Source organism: Salvelinus alpinus, chromosome 4 (genome assembly GCF_045679555.1).
Source record: "Salvelinus alpinus chromosome 4, SLU_Salpinus.1, whole genome shotgun sequence".
In the NCBI taxonomy this organism is placed as follows: domain Eukaryota; kingdom Metazoa; phylum Chordata; class Actinopteri; order Salmoniformes; family Salmonidae; genus Salvelinus; species Salvelinus alpinus.
Genome location: NC_092089.1, coordinates 103,441,740 through 103,466,828, shown reverse-complemented (window position 1 = coordinate 103,466,828; position 25,089 = coordinate 103,441,740). Strand labels below are relative to the sequence as shown.

The window sequence follows — 25,089 nt, the reverse complement described above, 5'->3', positions numbered from 1 at the left end:
TAACTGTAAATTTAAACCAAAAAGCACTTTTTTTCATGCATTTTTACAATTTGCTGTACACTGGGTGTACAAAACATTAGGAACACCTGCTCTTTCCTTGACATAGACTGACCAGGTGAATCCAGGTGAAAGCTATGATCCCTTATTTATTTCACCTGTTAAATCCACTTCAATCAGTGTAGATGAAGGGGAGGACACAGGTTAAAGAAGGATTTTAAGCCAAGACACAATTCAGACATGGATTGTGTATGTATGAAATTCAGAGGGTGAATGGGCAAGACAAAATATTTAAGTGCTTTTGAATGTGGTATTGTAGTAGGTGTCAGGCACACTGGTTTGTGTCAAGAACCGCAACGCTGCTGGGTTTTTCACTCAACAGTTTCCTGTGTGTATCAAGAATGGTCCACCACCCAAAGGACATCCAGCCAATTTGACACAACTGTGGGGAGCATTGAAGTTAACATGGGCCAGCATCCCTGTGGAACGCTTTTGACACCTTGTAGAGTCCGTGCCTCGACAAATTGAGCACGTTCTGAGGGCAAAAGGAGGTGCAATGTTTTCCTAATGTTTTGTACACCCAGCGTATATTTTTACTTTGTGGCTGTGGTAACTAGTTATCTGAGTTAGTGAGGATGATGATGATGATGATGACAGCTCACCTCGTTGCAGAATCAGACTGGTTCACCGACAAGTGTTTCGTTTTTCTTCTGCACTGGACTGCTGGGTGGTCTCACCGGTCTCACTGCTGGGTGGTCTCACCGGTCTCACTGCTGGGTGGTCTCACCGGTCTCACCGCGGGTGGTCTCACCGGTCTCACCGCGGGTGGTCTCACCGGTCTCACCGCGGGTGGTCTCACCGGTCTCACCGCGGGTGGTCTCACCGGTCTCACTGCTGGGTGGTCTCACCGGTCTCACTGCTGGGTGGTCTCACCGGTCTCACTGCTGGGTGGTCTCACCGGTCTCACTGCTGGGTGGTCTCACCGGTCTCACCGCGGGTGGTCTCACCGGTCTCACAGTGGGTGGTCTCACCGGTCTCACTGCTGGGTGGTCTCACCGGTCTCACTGCTGGGTGGTCTCACCGGTCTCACTGCTGGGTGGTCTCACCGGTCTCACCGCGGGTGGTCTCACTGGTCTCACTGCTGGGTGGTCTCACCGGTCTCACTGCTGGGTGGTCTCATCGGTCTCACTGCTGGGTGGTCTCACCGGTCTCACTGCTGGGTGGTCTCACCGGTCTCACTGCTGGGTGGTCTCACCGGTCTCACCACCGGTGGTCTCACCGGTCTCACCGGTCTCACCACGGGTGGTCTCACCGGTCTCACTGCTGGGTGGTCTCACCGGTCTCACTGCTGGGTGGTCTCACCGGTCTCACTGCTTGGTGGTCTCACCGGTCTCACTGCTGGGTGGTCTCACCGGTCTCACTGCTGGGTGGTCTCACCGGTCTCACCACGGGTGGTCTCACCGGTCTCACTGCTGGGTGGTCTCACCGGTCTCACTGCTGGGTGGTCTCACCGGTCTCACCGCGGGTGGTCTCACCGGTCTCACTGCTGGGTGGTCTCACCGCAGTAACTTCACTTCCCCCAGTATTTTAAAGTTTCCCGAATTCTGTCATGTCGTTAAAACTTATCAAACTTGCCGAATCCAGAAGAGCTGTTTATTTTTACTTTGGCGGAAAACAGAGTAAGGGATCCCATTCAGCGCGCAGGGTCCTGTGTCTAGTTGAATGTAGAGTTCGGTGGGGGATTTTTTGTGTGTTTGTGTGCGTGTGTGCGATCGGTGGTAGCCTGGAGGTCGACTTGCATGGCCGCAGGAAACGAGACAATAGCACTTCGTTCGCTGGAGGGGCGCGGGGCACTTAATAGGGAATTGTTGGCGTTAAGGACGGAAGGAGAGAGAGATGGAGTGAGCGAGTGGGGCAGGGGAAGGATAGAGAGAGGGGCACAGGAGGGAGAAAGATAGGGGCATGGTAGGGAGAGAGAGAGGGGCGGGCAGGAGAGGGATGGAGAGAGGGGGCCAGGGGAGAGAGAGAGAGCGGACAGGGCAGGGTAGGGAGAGAAAGAGGGGCAGGAATTGGAGAGAGAGAGGGGCAGGAGAGGGCGAGAGAGAGGAGAGGGAGAGATAGAGAGAGGGGGGCAGGGGAAGGAGAGAGAGGGGCAAGGGAGAGAGAGAGAGAAAGAGAGAGAGAGGGGGCTGGGGAGAGAGAGAGAGAGAGAGAGAGAGTGTAAACTTGGCAGTAGAAAATCTTAACAGTATATTTGACCTCTCAGCTTCCCTATCAAATCTAAAAATCTCAAATAGAAAACCGAAGAAAATGAACAACAATGACAAATGGTTTGATAAAGAATGCAAAAATCTAAGAAATAAATTGAGGAACCTGTCCAACCAAAAACATAGAGACCCGGAAAACCTGAGTCTACGCCTTCACTATGGCGAATCACTAAAACAATACAGAAATACACTACGGAAAAAGAAGGAACAGCACGTCAGAAATCAGCTCAATGTAATTGAAGACTCCATAGACTCTAACCAATTCTGGGAAAATTGGAAAACACTAAACAAACAACAACACGAAGAATTATCTATCCAAAATGGAGATGTATGGGTAAACCACTTCTCCAATCTTTTTGGCTCTATAACAAAGAATAAAGAACAAAAACATATACATGATCAAATACAAATCCTAGAATCAACTATTAAAGACTACCAGAACCCATTGGATTCTCCAATTACCTTGAATGAGTTACAGGACAAAATAAAAACCCTCAAACCCAAAAAGGCCTGTGGTGTTGATGGTATCCTTAATGAAATGATCAAATATACAGACAACAAATTCCAATTGGCTATACTAAAACTCTTTAACATCGTCCTTAGCTCTGGCATCTTCCCCAATATTTGGAACCAAGGACTGATCACCCCAATCCACAAAAGTGGAGACAAATTTGACCCCAATAACTACCGTGGAATATGCGTCAACAGTAACCTTGGGAAAATACTCTGCATTATCATTAACAGCAGACTCGTACATTTCCTCAATGAAAACAATGTACTGAGCAAATGTCAAATTGGCTTTTTACCAAATTACCGTACAACAGACCATGTATTCACCCTACACACCCTAATTGACAACCAAACAAACCAAAACAAAGGCAAAGTCTTCTCATGCTTTGTTGATTTCAAAAAAGCCTTCGACTCAATTTGGCATGAGGGTCTGCTATACAAATTGATGGAAAGTGGTGTTGGGGGTAAAACATACGACATTATAAAATCCATGTACACAAACAACAAGTGTGCGGTTAAAATTGGCAAAAAACACACACATTTCTTCACACAGGGTCGTGGGGTGAGACAGGGATGCAGCTTAAGCCCCACCCTCTTCAACATATATATCAACGAATTGGCGCGGGCACTAGAACAGTCTGCAGCACCCGGTCTCACCCTACTAGAATCCGAAGTCAAATGTCTACTGTTTGCTGATGATCTGGTGCTTCTGTCACCAACCAAGGAGGGCCTACAGCAGCACCTAGATCTTCTGCACAGATTCTGTCAGACCTGGGCCCTGACAGTAAATCTCAGTAAGACCAAAATAATGGTGTTCCAAAAAAGGTCCAGTCACCAGGACCACAAATTCCATCTAGACACCGTTGCCCTAGAGCACACAAAAAACTATACATACCTCGGCCTAAACATCAGCACCACAGGTAACTTCCACAAAGCTGTGAACGATCTGAGAGACAAGGCAAGAAGGGCCTTCTATGCCATCAAAAGGAACATAAATTTCAACATACCAATTAGGATCTGGCTAAAAATACTTGAATCAGTCATAGAGCCCATTGCCCTTTATGGTTGTGAGGTCTGGGGTCCGCTCACCAACCAAGATTTCACAAAATGGGACAAACACCAAATTGAGACTCTGCATGCAGAATTCTGCAAAAATATCCTCCGTGTACAACGTAGAACACCAAATAATGCATGCAGAGCAGAATTAGGCCGATACCCACTAATTATCAAAATCCAGAAAAGAGCCGTTAAATTCTACAACCACCTAAAAGGAAGCGATTCCCAAACCTTCCATAACAAAGCCATCACCTACAGAGAGATGAACCTGGAGAAGAGTCCCCTAAGCAAGCTGGTCCTAGGGCTCTGTTCACAAACACAAACACACCCCACAGAGCCCCAGGACAACAGCACAATTAGACCCAACCAAATCATGAGAAAACAAAAAGATAATTACTTGACACATTGGAAAGAATTAACAAAAAAACAGAGCAAACTAGAATGCTATTTGGCCCTAAACAGAGAGTACACAGTGGCAGAATACCTGACCACTGTGACTGACCCAAACTTAAGGAAAGCTTTGACTATGTACAGACTCAGTGAGCATAGCCTTGCTATTGAGAAAGGCCGCCGTAGGCAGACATGGCTCTCAAGAGAAGACAGGCTATGTGCACACTGCCCACAAAATGAGGTGGAAACTGAGCTGCACTTCCTAACCTCCTGCCCAATGTATGACCATATTAGAGAGACATATTTCCCTCAGATTACACAGATCCACAAAGAATTCGAAAACAAATCCAATTTTGATAAACTCCCATATCTACTGGGTGAAATTCCACAGTGTGCCATCACAGCAGCAAGATTTGTGACCTGTTGCCACAAGAAAAGGGCAACCAGTGAAGAACAAACACCACTGTAAATACAACCCATATTTATGTTTATTTATTTTAACTTGTGTGCTTTAACCATTTGTACATTGTTACAACACTGCATATATATAATATGACATTTGTAATGTCTTTATTGTTTTGAAACTTCTGTATGTGTAATGTTTACTGTTCATTTTTATTGTTTATTTGACTTTTGTATATTACCTACCTCACTTGCTTTGGCAATGTTAACACATGTTTCCCATGCCAATAAAGCCCCTTGAATTGAATTGAATTGAATTGAATTGAGAGAGAGACAGAGAGAGAGAGAGAGAGAGAGTGAGAGAGAGAGAGAGACAGAGAGAGAGAGACAGAGAGAGAGAGAGAGGCTATGTGCACACTGCCCACAAAATGAGGTGGAAACTGAGCTGCACTTCCTAACCTCCTGCCCAATGTATGACCATATTAGAGAGACATATTTCCCTCAGATTACACAGATCCACAAAGAATTCGAAAACAAATCCAATTTTGATAAACTCCCATATCTACTGGGTGAAATTCCACAGTGTGCCATCACAGCAGCAAGATTTGTGACCTGTTGCCACAAGAAAAGGGCAACCAGTGAAGAACAAACACCACTGTAAATACAACCCATATTTATGTTTATTTATTTTAACTTGTGTGCTTTAACCATTTGTACATTGTTACAACACTGCATATATATAATATGACATTTGTAATGTCTTTATTGTTTTGAAACTTCTGTATGTGTAATGTTTACTGTTCATTTTTATTGTTTATTTGACTTTTGTATATTATCTACCTCACTTGCTTTGGCAATGTTAACACATGTTTCCCATGCCAATAAAGCCCCTTGAATTGAAATTGAATTGAAATTGAGAGAGAGAGAGAGAGAGAGAGAGAGAGAGAGAGAGAGAGAGAGAGAGAGAGAGAGAGAGAGAGAGAGAGAGAGAGAGAGAGAGAGAGAGAGAGAGAGAGAGAGAGAGAGAGAGAGAGAGACAGAGAGAGAGAGAGATAGAGAGAGAGAGACAGAGAGAGAGAGAGAGAGAGAGAGAGAGGGAGACAGAGAGAGAGAGACAGAGAGAGAGAGAGAGAGACAGAGAGAGAGAGAGAGAGTGAGAGAGAGGGTCACGTGTCCAGACAGGGAGCTGATAGCAGACTGACTGACGGATCCAGACTCAACACTCTGGTTGGTTTATCAGGAGAGATAGATGCTCACCTCCTTTCCTCCAGTAAGTACACCACCAGACTACAAGAAGAAGTGACCAGTGTGGAGCTGTATACAGTTAGTCTATGGATAGTGTTGGTATGATGTAGTACAGTCCAGTGCATGATGAAGTGTTGGTCGGATCAAAATCATATCACACCATCCTTCCAACCATATTGTCTGGTATTTTGGGGTATTTTATTAGGACCCCCATTAGCTGTTGTGAAAACAGCAGCTACTCTTCCTGGGGTCAACACAAAACATGAAACATGAAACATAATACAGAACATGACTAGACAAGAACAGCTCAAGGACAGAACTGCATCAATTAAAAATAATCACAGATAGCCTACATATCAATGCATACACACAAACTGTCTAGGTCAAATAGGGGAGAGGTGTTGTGCTGTGAGGTGTTGCTTTCTCTGTTTTTACAACAGGTTTTCTGTTCATCTGAGCAATATGAGATGGAACGGAGTTCCATGCAATAATGTCTCTATGGAATATTGTACGCTTTCTTGAATTTGTTCAATTAGCTAGTAAAGTAGATTCTTCTAGAGAATTCTAACACTTCTGCATTCTCTCTGACACAGATTTACCTCACAATGTGTCAGTGATGTCACCGAATCAGATTTGAATGTGTGTGAAATGCTTGATAGTGTATGTGATGTAAACAGAGAGGTCTACTTTCTTGGGGACATAAATATTGACTGGTTTTCATCAAGCTGTCCTCTCAAGAGGAAGGTTCTCACTGTAACCAGTGCCTGTAATCTGGTTCAGATTATTAATCAACCTACCAGGATGTTTACAAACACTACAGGAACAAAATCATTGACACGTATTGATCACATTTGTACTAATACTGTAAAACTGTGTTCTAAAGCTGTATCCGGACCCATTGGATGCAATCTTGTATTTGTTCTGGATTTGGGGACTGTGAAAAGACCCCTGGTGGCATGTCTGGTGGGATAAGTGTGTATGTCAGAGATGTGTGTAAATTGATTATGCAAACAATTTATGATTTTCAACACATTAATGTTTCTTATAAAAAGAAGAAGTGATGCAGTCAGTCTCTCCTCAACTCTCAGCCAAGAGAGACTGGCATGCATAGTATTTATATCAGCCCTCTGATTACAATGAAGAGCAAGACGTGCCGCTCTGTTCTGGGCCAGCTGCAGCTTAACTAGGTCTTTCCTTGCAGGACTGGACCACACGACTGGACAATAATCAAGATTAGACAAAACTAGAGCCTGCTTTCTGGATGTGGTGTTAAACAGAGCATCTCTTTATTACGGACAGACCTCTTCCCATCTTTACAACCATTGAATCTATTTGTTTTTACCAAGTCTACACGTGACCACTCACTCACTCTCACACACACACACACACACACACACACACACACACACACACACACACACACACACACACACACACACACACACACACACACACACAAAGCTATATATATGAGGTGAGGAAGTGGACAAAATATAGCCTAACATAGCTACTGATAAGTCTCACCAAGTCACCTAACATGTAACTGAGTGCCTAAGAAACCACCTTGAATTGACATGGACTGTCAATGGAGATGTGTTTTTCTTAGGTGTTCACACGTACAGCACCAGTCAAACGTTATTTGTACTATTTTCTTCATTGTAGAATAATAGTGAAGATATCAAAACTATGAAATAACACATATGGAATCATGTCGTAACCAAAAAAGTGTTAAACAAACAAATTCTTCAAAGTAGCCAGCCTTTGCCTTGATGACAGCTTTGCATGCTATTTGGCATTCTCTCAACCAGCTTCATAAGGTAGTCACCTGGAATGCATTTCAATGATCATGTGTGCCTTGTTAAAAGTTCATTTGTGGAATTTATATCCTTTTTAATGCGTTTGAGCCAATCAGTTGTGTTGTGACAAGGTAGGGTTAGTATACAGAAAATAGCCCTATTTGGTAAAAGACAAAGTCCATATTATGGCAAGAGCAGCTCAAATAAGCAAAGAGAAATGACAGTCCATCATTACTTTAAGACATGAAGGTCAGTCAATGACCTCCAGTCAATGAACATTTCAAGAACTTTGAAAGTTTCTTCAACTTCAGTCGCAAAAACCATCAAGCGCTATGAAGAAACTGTCTCTCATGAGGACCACCACAGGAAAGGAAGACACAGAGTTACCTCTGCTGCAGAGGATAAGTTCATTAGAGTTACCAGCCTTAGAAATGGGCAATTAACTGCACCTCAGATTGCAGCCCAAATTAATGCTTCACAGAGTTCAAGTAATAGACACATCTCAACATGAACTGTTCAGAGGATACTGTGTGAATTAGGCCTTCATGGTTGAATTGCTGCAAAGAAACCACTACTAAAGGACACCAATAGGAAGAAGACACTTTCTTGGGCCAAGAAACACAAGCAATGGACATTTGACCAGTGGAAATCTGTCCTTTGGTCTGATGAGTCCAAATTTGAGATTTTTGATTCCAACCGCCGTGTCTTTGTGAGACGGAGAGTAGGTGAACGGATGATGTCCGCATGTGTGTTTCCCACTGTGAAGCATGGAGGAGGAGGTGTGATGTTGGGGGGTGCTTTGCTGGTGACACTGTCAGTGATTTATTAATAATTCAAAGCACACTTAACCAGCATGGCTACTACAGAATTCTGCAGCAATATGCCATCCCATCTGGTTTGCGCTTAATGGGACTATAATTCGTTTTTGACAATTTGACAGTGACTCAAAACACAACTCCAGGCTGTGTAAGGGCTATTTGACCAAGAAGGAGAGTGATGGAGTGCTGCATCAGATGACCTGGCCTCCATAATCACCCGACCTCCAGCCAATTGAGATGGTTTGGGATGAGTTGGACCGCAGAGTGAAGAAAAAGTTGCCAACAAGTGCTCAGCATACGTGGGAACTCCTTCAAGACTGTTGGAAAAGCATTCCAGGTGACTACCTCATGAAGCTGTTTGAGAGAATGCCAAGAGTGTGCAAAGCTGTCATCAAGACAAAGTGTGGTTACTTTGAAGAATCTCAAATATAAAATATATTTTGATTTGTTTAACAAGTTTTTGGTTACTACCTGATTCCATATGTGTTATTTCATAGTTTTGATGTCTTCACTATTATTCTACAATGAAAATAGTAAAAAAAAAAAAAAGAAAAACCCTTGAATGAGAATATGTGTCCAAACTTTGACTGGTACTGTACTTCAAATCAAATCAAATCAAATTATATTGTCACATACACATGGTTAGCAGATGTTAATGCGAGTGTAGCGAAATGCTTGTGCTTCTTGTTCCGACAATGCAGTAATAACCAACGAGTAATCTAACCTAACAATTCCACAACTACTACCTTATACACACAAGTGTAAAGGGATAAAGAATATGTACATAAAGATATATGAATGAGTGATGGTACAGAACGGCATAGGCAAGATGCAGTAGATGGTATAGAGTACAGTATACAGTGGGGCAAAAAAGTATTTAGTCAGCCACCAATTGTGCAAGTTCTCCCACTTAAAAAGATGAGAGAGGCCTGTAATTTTCATCATAGGTACACTTCAACTATGACAGACAAAATGAGAAAAAAAATCCAGAAAATCACATTGTAGGATTTTTAATGAATTTATTTGCAAACTATGGTGGAAAATAAGTATTTGGTCAATAACAAAAGTTTATCTCAATACTTTGTTATATACCCTTTGTTGGCAATGACAGAGGTCAAACGTTTTCTGTAAGTCTTCACAAGGTTTTCACACACTGTTGCTGGTATTTTGGCCCATTCCTCCATGCAGATCTCCTCTAGAGCAGTGATGTTTTGGGGCTGTTGCTGGGCAACACGGACTTTCAACTCCGTCCAAAGATTTTCTATGGGGTTGAGATCTGGAGACTGGCTAGGCCACTCCAGGACCTTGAAATGCGTCTTACGAAGCCACTCCTTCGTTGCCCGGGCGGTGAGTTTGGGATCATTGTCATGCTGAAAGACCCAGCCACGTTTCATCTTCAATGCCCTTGCTGATGGAAGGAGGTTTTCACTCAAAATCTCACGATACATGGCCCCATTCATTCTGTCCTTTACACGGATCAGTCGTCCTGGTCCCTTTGCAGAAAAACAGCCCCAAAGCATGATGTTTCCACCCCCATGCTTCACAGTAGGTATGGTGTTCTTTGGATGCAACTCAGCATTCTTTGTCCTCCAAACACGACGAGTTGAGTTTTTACCAAAAAGTTATATTTTGGTTTCATCTGACCATATGACATTCTCCCAATCTTCTTCTGGATCATCCAAATGCTCTCTAGCAAACTTCAGACAGGCCTGGACATGTACTGGCTTAAGCAGGGGGACACGTCTGGCACTGCAGGATTTGAGTCCGTGGCGGCGTAGTGTGTTACTGATGGTAGGCTTTGTTACTTTGGTCCCAACTCTCTGCAGGTCATTCACTAGGTCCCCCCGTGTGGTTCTGGGATTTTTGCTCACCGTTCTTGGGATCATTTTGACCCCACGGTGTGAGATCTTGCGTGGAGCCCCAGAACGAGGGAGATTATCAGTGGTCTTGTATGTCTTCCATTTCCTAATAATTGCTCCCACAGTTGATTTCTTCAAACCAAGCTGCTTACCTATTGCAGATTCAGTCTTCCCAGCCTGGTGCAGGTCTACAATTTTGTTTCTGGTGTCCTTTGACAGCTCTTTGGTCTTGGCCATAGTGGAGTTTGGAGTGTGACTGTTTGAGGTTGTGGACAGGTGTCTTTTATACTGATAACAAGTTCAAACAGGTGCCATTAATACAGGTAATGAGTGGAGGACAGAGGAGCCTCTTAAAGAAGAAGTTACAGGTCTGTGAGAGCCAGAAATCTTGCTTGTTTGTAGGTGACCAAATACTTATTTTCCACCATAATTTGCAAATAAATTCATTAAAAATCCTACAATGTGATTTTCTGGATTTTCTTTTCTCATTTTGTCTGTCATAGTTGAAGTGTACATATGATGAAAATTACAGGCCTCTCTCATCTTTTTAAGTGGGAGAACTTGCACAATTGGTGGCTGACTAAATACTTTTTTGCCCCACTGTATACATATGAGATGAGTAATGTAGGGTATATAAACATAAAGTGGCATAGTTTAGAGTGGCTAGTGATACATGTATTACATAAAGATGGCAAGATGCAGTAGATGATATAGAGTACAGTATATACATATACATATGAGATGAGTAATGTAGGGTATGTAAACATTATATTAAGTGGCATTGTTTAAGGTGGCTAGTGATACATTTTTACATACATTTCCATCAATTCCCATTATTAAAGTGGCTGGAGTTGAGTCAGTATGTTGGCAGCAGCCACTAAATGTTAGTGATGGCTGTTTAACAGTCTGATGGCCTTGAGATAGAAGCTGTTTTTCAGTCTCTCGGTCCCTGCTTTGATGCACCTGTACTGACCTCGCCTTCTGGATGATAGCGGGGTGAACAGGCAGTGGCTCGGGTGGTTGTTGTCCTTGATGATCTTTATGGCCTTCCTGTGACATCGGGTGGTGTAGGTGTACGGAAGGGCAGGTAGTTTGCCCCCGGTGATGCGTTGTGCAGACTTCACTACCCTCTGGAGAGCCTTATGGTTGTGGGCGGAGCAGTTGCCGTACCAGGCGGTGATACAGCCCGACAGGATGCTCTCGATTGTGCATCTGTAGAAGTTTGTGAGTGCTTTTGGTGACAAGCCGAATCCGAATTTCTTCAGCCTCCTGAGGTTGAAGAGGCGCTGCTGCGCCTTCTTCACAACGCTGTCTGTGTGGGTGGACCAATTCAGTTTGTCCGTGATGTGTCCACCAAGGAACTTAAAACGTACTACCCTCTCCACTACTGTCCCATCGATGTGGATAGGGGGGTGCTCCCTCTGCTGTTTCCTGAAGTCCACAATCATCTCCTTTGTTTTGTTGACGTTGAGTGTGAGGTTATTTTCCTGACACCACACCCCGAGGGCCCTCACCTCCTCCCTGTAGGCCGTCTCGTCGTTGAATTTCCTCCTACTCTGTCCCAGAAGGTAATACATGCATAATATTATTACTATTGTATAGAAAACACTCTAAAGTTTCTAAAACTGTTTGAATTATGTCTGTAAGTATAACAGAACTCATATGGCAGACAAAAACCTGAGAAGAAATCCAAACAGGAAGTGAGAACTCGATTTTCAAAACAGTGCCAAATGATATCCCTTTTAGTTATGGATAAGCAAACACTTCCATGTGTCACCGTCTTTAGATTCTGGTTATATGATTCTACTATAAAGGATTGGCTCATAGGAGCTATTTTACTGAGTGGTCTGCAGAAATTCTCGGTCTCATTGTGCGCGCGAGCGAGAGAGAGAGTGCTCTCGTTCCAATGCTCTTTCTTCAGACAATGAAATTCTCTGGTTGGATCCTTATTGATGATTAATGTTAAAAACATCCTAAATATGGATTGCATACATCATTTGACTTGTTTCTACGACCTGTAACGGAACTTTTTGAGTTTTTGTCTGGAGGGATTGCTCGTGCGTCATGAAAATGGATTACTGGGCTGAACATGCTAACAACAAGTGGCCAAATGATGGGCTTTATGGAACAAATCAGTCATTTATTGTCGAACTGGGAATCCTGGGAGTGCCTTCTGATGAAGTTATTCGAAGGTAAGTGAATATTTATAGTGTTTTTGTAGCTTCTGTTGACGCGAAAATGGCGGCTATTTCTTTGGCTGGATTGTGCTCTGAGCGCCGTTCTCAGATTATTCTTTTTCCGTCAAGTTTTTTTTTAAATCTGACACAGCGGTTGCATAGAGGATAAGTTTATCTTTAATTCTGTGAATAACACTTGCATCTTTTATCAATGTTTATTATGAGTATTTCTGCAAAATCACCGGTTGTTTTGGAATCAAAACATTACTGCACGTAACGCGCCAATGTAAACTGAGATTTGTTTTAATATATATATACACATTATCGAACAAAACACACAATACAAGTATAACATCATGTCTTATGACTGTCATCTGATGAAGATAATCAAAGGTTAGTGATTCATTTTAACTATATTTCTGCTTTTTCTAACTCCTATTGTTGGCTGAAAAAATGGCTGTGTGTGTTTGTGACTTGGCTCTGACCTAACATAATCATATGTTGTGCTTTCACTGTAAATCATTTTTGAAATCGGACACCATGGGTAGATTAACAAGATGTTTATCTTTCATTTGCTGTATTGGACTTGTTAATGTGTGAAAGTTAAATATTTAAAAAAAAATATTTTTGAATTTCACGCTCCGCCTTTTCAGTGGAATGTTGTGGGTGTTCCGCTAGCGGAACCCCTGAGCTAGAAAGGTTAAATGCTGAGCTGTAGTCGATGAACAGCATTCTCACATAGGTATTCCTCTTGTCCAGATGGGTTAGGGCAGTGTGCAGTGTGGTTGCGATTGCGTCATCTGTGGACCTATTGGGTCGGTAAGCAAATTGGAGTGGGTCTAGGGTGTCAGGTAGGGTGGAGGTAATATGGTCCTTGACTAGTCTCTCAAAGCACTTCATGATGACGGAAGTGAGTGCTACGGGGCGGTAGTCGTTTAGCTCAGTTACCTTAGCTTTATTGAGAACAGGAACAATGGTGGCCCTCTTGAAGCATGTGGGAACAGCAGACTGGGATAAGGATTGATTGAATATGTCCGTAAACACACCAGCCAGCTGGTCTGCGCATGCTCTGAGGACGCGGCCGGGAATGCCGTCTGGGCCTGCAGCCATGCGAGGGTTAACACATTTAAATGTTTTACTCACCTCGGCTGCAGTGAAGGAGAGCCCGCAGGTTTTGGTAGCGGGCCGTGTCAGTGGCACTGTATTGTCCTCAAAGCGAGCAAAAAAGTTATTTAGTCTGTCTGGGAGCAAGACATCCTGGTCCGCGACGGGGCTGGTTTTCTTTTTGTAATCCGTGATTGACTGTAGACCCTGCCACATACCTCTTGTGTCTGAGCTGTTGAATTGCGACTCTACTTTGTCTCTATACTGGCACTTAGCTTGTTTGATTGCCTTGCGGAGGGAATAGCTACACTGTTTGTATTCGGTCATGTTTCCGGTCACCTTGCTCTGGTTAAAAGCAGTGGTTTGCGCTTTCAGTTTCACAGGAATGCTGCCATCAATCCACGGTTTGTGGTTTGGGAATGTTTTAATCGTTACTGTGGGTATTACGTCGCCGATGCACTTTCTAATGAACTCGCTCACCGAATCAGCGTATTCGTCAATATTGTTGTTGGACGCAATGCGTAACATATCCCAATCCACGTGATCGAAGCAGTCTTGAAGCGTGGAATCAGATTGGTCGGACCAGCGTTGAACAGACCTGAGCGCTGGAGCTTCTGGTTTTAGTTTGTGTTTGTAGGCTGGAAGCAACAAAATGGAGTCGTGGTCAGCTTTTCCGAAAGGAGGGCGGGGGAGGGCCTTATATGCGTCGCGGAGGTTAGAATAACAATGATCCAGGGTTTTACCAGCCCTGGTAGCACAATCGATATGCTGATAGAATTTAGGGAGTTTTGTTTTCAGATTAGCCTTGTTAACCTCTAATTCCTCCCAAACCCGGATCCGGGACCACCCCCCACAGTAAAAAAGCTGACTAGCATAGCCTAGCATCACAAGTAAATACTAGCATCTAAATATCATTAAATCACAAGTCCAAGACACCAGATGAAAGATACACATCTTGTGAATCCAGCCATCATTTCTGATTTTTTAAATGTTTTACAGGGAAGACACAATATGTAAATCTATTAGCTAACCATGATAGCAAAAGACACAACTTTTTTTCCCACCATTTTTTTCCTGCATGGGTAGCTATCACAATTTCGACCAAATAAAGATATATATAGCCACTAACCAAGAAACAACTTCATAAGATGACAGTCTGATAACATATTTATTGTATAGCATATGTTTTTTTAGAAAAATGTGCATATTTCAGGTATAAATCACAGTTCTACATTGCAGCTGCAATCTGAAATAGTGCCGAAGCTGCCAGAATAATTACAGAGACCAACGTCAAATACCTAATTACTCATCTTAAAACATTTCTGAAAAATACACAGCGTACAGCAAATGAAAGCCCAACATCTTGTGAATCCAGCCAATATGTCAGATTTTTTAAGTGTCTTACAGCGAAAACACAATATAGCATTATATTAGCTTATCACAATAGCCAGAAACACAAGCAATTTACCAGCAGCACAGGTTAGCGATCGTAACAATCCAGCAAAAGATATATAATTTTTGACTAACCTTGATATACTTCATCAGATGACAGTCCTGTAACATCATATTACACAATGCATATAGGTTTTATTCGAAAATGTGCATATTTAGCAGCACAAATCGTGGTTATACAATGTGATCAGTAGCTGCAGTTCATGCATTCTGGCCGGCGCCATCTTGGAAAGGCACCTAATCTAATCAATAAATAATCGTAAACTTGACAAAAAAATACAGGTTGGACAGCAAATGAAAGATGCATTAGTTATTAATGCAACCGCTGAGTTAGATTTTTAAAATTAACGTTACTAGACATACAGTGTGCGTTACAGCCAGACTAGTGCCGCAATTAATGGCGGACAAATCCATTTACATTTTTCCACATAAATACGGAATAACATCATAAATAGCTCTTACTTTTGGACGAGCTTCCATCAGAATCTTGGGCAAGTTGTCCTTTGTCCAAAAGAATCGTTGCTCGGTTGTAAAACGTCGTCTTCAACTTTGGAACTAGCAGCTAACAATAGCTATGTGGCGCAGACATGCCCAAATCCTCAAAACGCAATACTAAGGAAATTCCGAAAATAGCAATATACTCGCATAAACTGATATAACTCGGTTTAAAATAACTTCGATATGATGTTTCTAACACCTATATCGAATTAAATTACAGACGGATATATCTAAGGCCGATAACTGAGCGTTTCAAAATGCCATCCTGAGGTCTTGCTTTGCGTAATGACGAATGTCGAAAAGAGAGCTCCCTTCGTTCCTTGGCCTTTTATAAGGTTTGAGATCTACGTAGAAACTCCATTCCACTTCTCATTGGTTACTGACATCCAGGGGAAGGCGGGTGCAGTTCATGTCGACCCATAGGATACATACAGAGCTTTAAACTGATCTGAGAACAGAGCCTCGTTTTCAGACCTTCGCAGTTCCTGTCATGAATTTCGCTGCAGAAAGAGTTCTGGTTCACCCACAGACATAATTCAAACGGTTTTAGAAACTAGAGATTGTTTTCTATCCAATAGTAATAATAATATGCATATTGTACGAGCAAGAATTGAGTACGAGGCAGTTTAATTTGGGAACGATAAATGTCGAAGTTGAAACAGCACCCCCTGTAGTGTCAAGAGGTTAAAATCCCCAGCTACGATGAATGCAGCCTCAGGGTGTGTGGTTTCCAGTTTACATCGAGTCAGATAAAGTTCGTTCAGGGCCATCGATGTGTCTGCTTGGGGGGGAATATATACGGCTGTGATTATAATCGAAGAGAATTCCCTTGGTAGATAATGCGGTTGACATTTGATTGTGAGGAATTCTAAGTCAGGTGAACAGAATGACTTGAGTTCATGTATGTTGTTATGATCACACCACGTCTCGTTGATCATAAGGCATACCCCCCCGCCCCTCTTCTTACCAGAAAGATGTTTGTTTCTGTCGTCGCGATGCGTGAAGAAACCAGCTGGCTGCACCGACTCCGTTAGCGTCTCTCGAGTGAGCCATGTTTCCGTGAAGCAAAGAACGTTACAGTCTCTGATGTCTCTCTGGAATGCTACCCTTGCTCGGATTTCATCAATCTTGTTGTCAAGAGACTGAACATTGGCGAGTAGTATGCTAGGGAGTGGAGCGCGATGTGCCCATCTCCGAAGCCTGACCAGAAGACCGCTTCGTTTGCCCCTTTTACGGCGTCGTTGTTTAGGGTCGCCGGCTGGGATCAGATCCATTGTATTGGGTGGAAGGCAAAACACAGGATCCGCTTTGGGAGAGTCATATTCCTGGTCGTAATGATAGTGAGTTGACGTTGCTCTTATATTCAGTAGTTCCTCCCGACTGTATGTAATGAAACCTAAGATTACCTGGGGTACCAATGTAAGAAATAACACGTAAAAAAACTAAATACTGCATAGTTTCCTAGGAACGCGAAGCGAGGCGGCCATCTCTGTCGGCGCCGGAAGTACTTTCACGCATTCACACGTTCATTCATATGTGATTTACACGTGCTTTCACACATTCATTCATATGTGATTTACACGTGCTTTCACACATTCATTCATATGTGATTTACACGTGTGTTCACACATTCATTCATATGTGATTTACACGTGCTTTCACACGTTCATTCATATGTGATTTACACGTGTGTTCACACATTCATTCATATGTGATTTACACGTGCTTTCACACGTTCATTCATATGTGATTTACACGTGCTTTCACACATTGACACATTCACACGCCATGTTTAACACGTCAATGCACAGGTAATTGCATGGGTGAACACACGTGTAAAAGAGTAAATCAATGAAAACATATTTCTGCTAGATGCCAAGGGGGGTGAATACTTTCGCAAGGCACTGTAATGCATAGAACAATAATTAAATCAGAATTTCACGGGTTATGCAGGCGTTAGATATGAGTTCTATAGTTCCACTTTGAGCTGGGAGGTGACCAGAATAGAAAGGAACAGGTATTCCACTTTGAGCTGGGAGGTGACCACAATAGAAAGGAACATGTATTCCACTTTGAGCTGGCAGGTGACCACAATAGAAAGGAACATGTATTCCACTTTGAGCTGGGAGGTGACCACAACAGAAAGGAACAGGTATTCCACTTTGAGCTGGGAGGTGACCACAATAGAAAGGAACATGTATTCCACTTTGAGCTGGGAGGTGACCACAATAGAAAGGAACATGTATTCCACTTTGAGCTGGGAGGTGACCACAATAGAAAGGAACATGTATTCCACTTTGAGCTGGCAGGTGACCACAATAGAAAGGAACAGGTATTCCACTTTGAGCTGGGAGGTGACCACAATAGAAAGGAACATGTATTCCACTTTGAGCTGGGAGGTGACCACAATAGAAAGGAACATGTATTCCACTTTGAGCTGGGAGGTGACCACAATAGAAAGGAACATGTATTCCACTTTGAGCTGGGATGTGACCACAATAGAAAGGAACAGGTATTCCACTTTGAGCTGGGAGGTGACCACAATAGAAAGGAACATGTATTCCACTTTGAGCTAGGAGGTGACCACAATAGAAAGGAATATGTATTCCACTTTGAGCTGGCAGGTGACCACAATAGAAAGGAACAGGTATTCCACTTTGAGCTGGGAGGTGACCACAATAGAAAGGAACAGGTATTCCACTTTGAGCTGGGAGGTGACCACAATAGATAGGAGCAGGTATTCCACTTTGAGCTGGGAGGTGACCACAATAGAAAGGAACAGGTATTCCACTTTGAGCTGGGAGGTGACCACAATAGAAAGGAACATGTATTCCACTTTGAGCTGGCAGGTGACCACAATAGAAAGGAACATGTATTCCACTTTGAGCTGGCAGGTGACCACAATAGAAAGGAACATGCATTCCACTTTGAGCTGGCAGGTGACCACAATAGAAAGGAACAGGTATTCCACTTTGAGCTGGGAGGTGACCACAATAGAAAGGAACATGTATTCCACTTTGAGCTGGCAGGTGACCACAATAGAAAGGAACATGTATTCCACTTTGAGCTGGGAGGTGACCACAATAGAAAGGAACATGTATTCCACTTTGAGCTGGGAGGTGACCACAATAGAAAGGAACATGTATTCCACTTTGAGCTGGGAGGTGACCACAATAGAAAGGAACAGGTATTCCACTTTGAGCTGGGAGGTGACCACAATAGAAAGGAACATGTATTCCACTTTGAGCTGGCAGGTGACCACAATAGAAAGGAACAGGTATTCCACTTTGAGCTGGGAGGTGACCACAATAGAAAGGAACAGGTATTCCACTTTGAGCTGGGAGGTGACCACAATAGAAAGGAACAGGTATTCCACTTTGAGCTGGGAGGTGACCACAATAGATAGGAGCAGGTATTCCACTTTGAGCTGGGAGGTGACCACAATAGAAAGGAACAGGTATTCCACTTTGAGCTGGGAGGTGACCACAATAGAAAGGAACATGTATTCCACTTTGAGCTGGCAGGTGACCACAATAGAAAGGAACATGTATTCCACTTTGAGCTGGCAGGTGACCACAATAGAAAGGAACATGTATTCCACTTTGAGCTGGGAGGTGACCACAATAGAAAGGAACAGGTATTCCACTTTGAGCTGGGAGGTGACCACAATAGAAAGGAACATGTATTCCACTTTGAGCTGGCAGGTGAACACAATAGAAAGGAACATGTATTCCACTTTGAGCTGGGAGGTGACCACAATAGAAAGGAACAGGTATTCCACTTTGAGCTGGCAGGTGACCACAATAGAAAGGAACATGTATTCCACTTTGAGCTGGGAGGTGACCACATTAGAAAGGAACATGTATTCCACTTTGAGCTGGGAGGTGACCACAATAGAAAGGAACAGGTATTCCACTTTGAGCTGGCAGGTGACCACAATAGAAAGGAACAGGTATTCCACTTTGAGCTGGCAGGTGACCACAATAGAAAGGAACAGGTATTCCACTTTGAGCTGGCAGGTGACCAGAATAGAAAGGAACAGGTATTCCACTTTGAGCTGGGAGGTGACCACAATAGAAAGGAACAGGTATTCCACTTTGAGCTGGCAGGTGACCAGAATAGAAAGGAACAGGTATTCCACTTTGAGCTGGGAGGTGACCACAATAGAAAGGAACAGGTATTCCAGTTCTATGCTGTGGCTCCATATGTTGGATGGACTCGTCACTTTTTAAAATATATTATTTATTTTAAAATTTAAACATAAAAAGTATAAATAAATATACAAATCACGCATATATGGATATATGCATATATATGGATTCACGTACGAGCGTGTGACCAAAAAATCTAAATGTTTCGCATTCACCAAGGTGGTACCAGTTGGGTTGATAGTCTAGGTATCATTGTGTCAGTGTTGCAGTGACTGGGTGGTACCAGTCGGGTTGATAGTCTAGGTATCATTGTGTCAGTGTTGCAGTGACTGGGTGGTACCAGTCGGGTTGATAGTCTAGGTATCATTGTGTCAGTGTTGCAGTGACTGGGTGGTACCAGTCGGGTTGATAGTCTAGGTATCATTGTGTCAGTGTTGCAGTGACTGGGTGGTACCAGTCGGGTTGATAGTCTAGGTATCATTGTGTCAGTGTTGCAGTGACTGGGTGGTACCAGTCGGGTTGATAGTCTAAGTATCATTGTGTCAGTGTTGCAGTGACTGGGTGGTACCAGTCGGGTTGATAGTGTCATGACTTGGTGAGTATCAAAGGTGCCGCATCAGCTTGGAACATCGTTGACAGATAGCTGACCCCCAACCCCCTCTCTGCCACAGGAGAGGAGAGGGGGTAGTTGGACCGTTTTTATGTCTTAACAGCCAGTCGTAAATTTAAAGGGAATTTTCCCTCTCTGCCTTTCAGTATCCACCAAAGGAATTATTTGTCTAGAGAGGGTTTGGCCCGCCTAAAAGCTCCAATGTCAAAGATTGGACATTGTTTCTGATGTCCAAATGTTAAGAATGGTCCGGGGGGGGGGGGTTTAAACAGGTCAACATTCACAAAGCTGCAGGGCAGGACGATTTACCAGGACGTGTACTCCGAGCATGCGCTGACCAACTGGCAAGTGTCTTCACTGACATTTTCAACCTGTCCCTGACTGAGTCTGTAATACCAACATGTTTCAAGCAGACCACCATAGTACCTGTGCCCAAGAACAGTAAGGTAACCTGCCTAAATGACCACTGACCCGTAGCACTCAGGTCTGTAGCCATGAAGTGCTTTGAAAGGCTGATAATGGCTCACATCAACACCATTATCCCAGAAAACCTAGACCCACTCCAATTTGCATACCGCCCAAACATATCCAAGGATGATGCAATCTCTATTGCACTACACACTGCCCTTTCCCACCTGGACAAAGGGAACACTTATGTGAGAATGCTGTTCATTGACTAGAGCTCAGCGTTCAACACCATAGTGCCCTCAAAGCTCATCACTAAGCTAAGGATCCCGGGACTAAACACCTCCCTCTGCAACTGGATCCTGGACTTCCTGATGGGCCGCCCCCAGGTGGTGAGGGTAGGTAGCAACACATCTGCCACGCTGATCCTCAACACTGGAGCTCCCAAGGGGTGCGTGTTCAGTCCCCTCCTGTACTACCTGTTCACCCACGACTGTGTTCGAATACTCATACTAACCTCACTGACCATACTATTTGTGACGTGAATTGAAAATATAGTATGCTTATTGGTCATAGTATGCCAAAAGTTTCTGGATGTCGTACTAAATTAGCCAAAATATGAAGTATACACGCAGAAGTCACTATTCCCGTACTTAAGGGCACATAATGTAATTCTTCAGGAAATGAACATCGTTTTCAGATTTTTGATTTAATTTATTTGTTTCACCTTTATTTAACCAGGTAGGCAAGTTGAGAACAAGTTCTCATTTACAATTGTGACTTGGCCAAGATAAAGCAAAGCAGTTCGACACAGGTGCAGGCAGCGATCGGTTGAAGAGCATGCATATAGTTTTACTTGTATTTAAGAGCAGTTGGAGGCCACGGATGGAGAGTTGTATGGCATTGAAGCTCGTCTGGAGGTTTGTTAACACAGTGTCCAAAGAAGGGCCGGAAGTATACAGAATGGTGTCGTCTGCGTAGAGGTGGATCAGAGACTCACCAGCAGCAAGAGCGACATCATTGATGTATACAGAAAAGAGAGTCGACCAAAGAATTGAACCCTGTGGCACCCCCATAGAGACTGCCAGAGGCCCGGACAACAGGCCCTCCGATTTGACACACTGAACTCTGTCTGAGAAGTAGTTGTTGAACCAGGCGAGGATATCATTTGAGAAACCAAGGCTATCGAGTCTGCCGATGAGGATGTGGTGATTGACAGAGTCGAAAGCCTTGGCCAGGTCAATGAATACGGCTGCACAGTATTGTTTCTTATCGATGGCGGTTAAGACATCGTTTAGGACCTTGAGCGTGGCTGAGGTGCACCCATGACCAGCTCTGAAACCAGATCACATAGCGGAGAAGGTGCGGTGGGATTCGAAATGGTCGGTAATCTGTTTGTTGACTTGGCTTTCGAAGACCTTAGAAAGGCAGGGTAGTATAGATATAGGTCTGTAGCAGTTTGGGTCAAGAGTGTAGAGGGGGATGACCGCAGCTGCTTTCCAATCTTTGGGAATCTCAGACAACACGAAAGAGAGGTTGAACAGGCTAGTAATAGGGGTTGCAACAATTTCGGCAGATAGTTTTAGAAAGAAAGGGTCCAGATTGTATAGCCTGGCTGATTTGTAGGGTTCCAGATTTTGTAGCTCTTTCAGAACATCAGCTGACTGGATTTGGGAGAAGGAGAAATGGGGAAGGCTTGGGCGAGTTGCTGTGGGGGGTGCAGTGCTGTTGACCGGGGTAGGTGATAGCCAGGTGGAAAGCATGGCCAGCCGTAGAAAAATGCTTATTGAAATGCTCAATTATAGTGGATTTATCGGTGGTGACAGAGTTTCCTTTCTTCAGTGCAGTGGGCAGCTGGGAGGTGTTCTTATTCTCCATGGACTTTACAGTGTCCCAGAACGTTTTTAAGATTGTGTTGCAGGAAGCAAATTTCTGCTTGAAAAAGCTAGCCTTGGCTTTTCTAACTGCCTGTGTATATTGGTTTCTAACTTCCCTGAAAAGTTGCATATCACGGGGGCTGTTCGATGCTAATGCAAAAGGCCATAGGATGTTTTTTTGTTGGTTAAGGGCAGTCAGGTCTGGAGAGAACCAAGGGCTATATCTGTTCCTGGTTCTACATTTCTTGAATGGGGCATGCTTATTTAAGATGGTGAGGAAGGCATTTAAAAAAAATAACCAGGCATCCTCTACTGACGGGATGAGGTCAATATCCTTCCAGATACCCGGGCCAGGTCGATTAGAAAGGCTTGCTCGCTAAAGTGTTTTAGGGAGCGTTTGACAGTGATGAGTGGAGGGCGTTTGACCGCTGATCCATTACGGATGCAGGCAATGAGGCAGTGATCACTGAGATCTTGGTTGAAAACAGCAGAGGTGTATTTAGAGGGTAAGTTGGTCAGGATGATATCTATGAGGGTGCCCGTGTTTACGGCTTTGGGGTTGTACCTGGTAGGTTCATTGATCATTTGTGTCAGATTGAGGGCATCTATCTTAGATTGTAGGACAGCCGGGGTGTTAAGCATGTCCCAGTTTAGGTCACCTAGCAGCACGAGCTCTGAAGATAGATGGGGGGCAATCAGTTCACATATGGTGTCCAGAGCACAGCTGGGGGCATAGGGTGGTCTATAGCAGGTGGAAACGGTGAGAGACTTGTTTTTAGAGAGGGGGATTTTTAAAAGTAGAAGTTCAAATTGTTTGGGTACAGACTTGGATAGTAGGACAGAACTCTGCAGGCTATCTCTGCAGTAGATTGCAACACCGCCCCTGTTAGAGCCGAATTGGACATATTTGTATAAAAGACAGAACATACAGAGCTCCATGTACATTTGTGTAAATATATTAAATATTAATGTATATGATGAAATATTAGGTACGTACCTTTATGATTTATATTTACCTGATTAAGATATATTCATTTGTTGTTAGTGTAACTTAGTTTTTGCCCCCCCCCCCCCCCCCCTCTTGACAATTCATTGTACTGTGTTAATTGTGTTAGTATAAAGGCAGGAAGTTGGGCCTTCGGGGGGAGGAGTCCTTGCTAGACGCGGGAGCGGTATAGTTTTTTGACCATACAGACATACAGACATACGATACATATGATGTATTTTCCATATCAAGTAATCTATGCTTGAAGTTGATTGGAGAATCATTTTTTTGTTATATATATTGGCCGTTTGGAAACCTTGAGTGTGGACTGTATGCAAAACAACCCCGCTTCAGGCTTGGGCAGTGGCTATGGTAAAGAGGAAAGGAAGCCACTACAGCCCCTTTTGGTCGTTCTATCTTGTCTGAAAATGTTGTAGTTAGGGATGGAGATTTCATAGTTTTTGATGGTCTTCCTAAGCCAGGATTCAGACATGGCTAGGACATCAGGGTTGGCAGAGTGTGCTAAAGCAGTGAATAAAACAAACTTAGGGAGGAGGCTTCTAATGTTAACATGCATGACACCAAGGCTATTACGGTTACAGAAGTCATCAAAAGAGAGCGCCTGGGGAATAGGAGTGGAGCTTGGCACTGCAGGGCCTGGATTAACCTCTACATCACCAGAGGAACAGAGGAGGAGTAGGATAAGGGTACGGCTAAAAGCTATGAGAATTGGTTGTCTGGGACGTCTGGAACAGAGAGTAAAAGGAGCAGGTTTCTGGGGGCGATAAAATAGCTTCAAGGTATAATGTACAGACAAAGGTATGGTAGGATGTGAATACAGTGGAGGTAAACCTAGGCATTGAGTGATGATGAGAGAGATATTGTCTCTAGAAACATCATTGAAACCAGGTGATCGCATGTGTGGGTGGTGGAACTGAAAGGTTGGATAAGGTATAATGAGCAGGGCTAGAGGCTCTACAGTGAAATAAGCCAATAAACACTAACCAGAACAGCAATGGACAAGGCATATTGACATTAAGGAGAGGCATGCTTAGCTGAATGATCAGTGAGTAGTGAGGTTTGTTGGGGTCACGGCGATTCAGACAGCTAGCCGGGCTATCGTTAGCAAGCTGGCAGAGGATGGAGGTCTGTTTTTAGCCACCCTGTGCGTTTCCGTCGGTAGATTAGTGGGGTTCCGTGTGGTAGAGGGGACCATTCCAAATGGAAAAATAGATTTAGTTATAGTGACCCAAGAAAATTGTCCGATAGACCTATTCAGATAGCAGCTGATAAGACAGCTAACGATTAGCGGGCCACAGATGGGCGTTCAGGTTATGTCGCGACAGAGGGTCCAGTTGGATAACTCCCTCGGGCAGATAACGTCGGTAGTCCAGTCGTGGATGACTGGTGGGGCTCCGTATCGGCAGTAAAACGGGTCCGGATAGGTGATTGTAGCCCAGGAGTGGCTGATGGAACTCTTCAGCTGGCTA

At 43.7% G+C, this 25,089-nt stretch overlaps 1 protein-coding gene across 1 annotated transcript in view; it reads right to left on the bottom strand.

Annotated features, from left to right (window-relative positions):
• lpar4 (lysophosphatidic acid receptor 4) overlaps positions 1-844 on the bottom strand; it is an 8,750-nt gene extending 7,906 nt beyond the window's left edge. The window contains exon 1 of the mRNA XM_071399854.1: positions 660-844. The gene's annotated coding sequence lies outside the window, so the exon portion shown is untranslated. The remainder of the gene's footprint in view (positions 1-659) is intronic.
• Between the last annotated feature and the right edge of the window lie 24,245 nt (positions 845-25,089).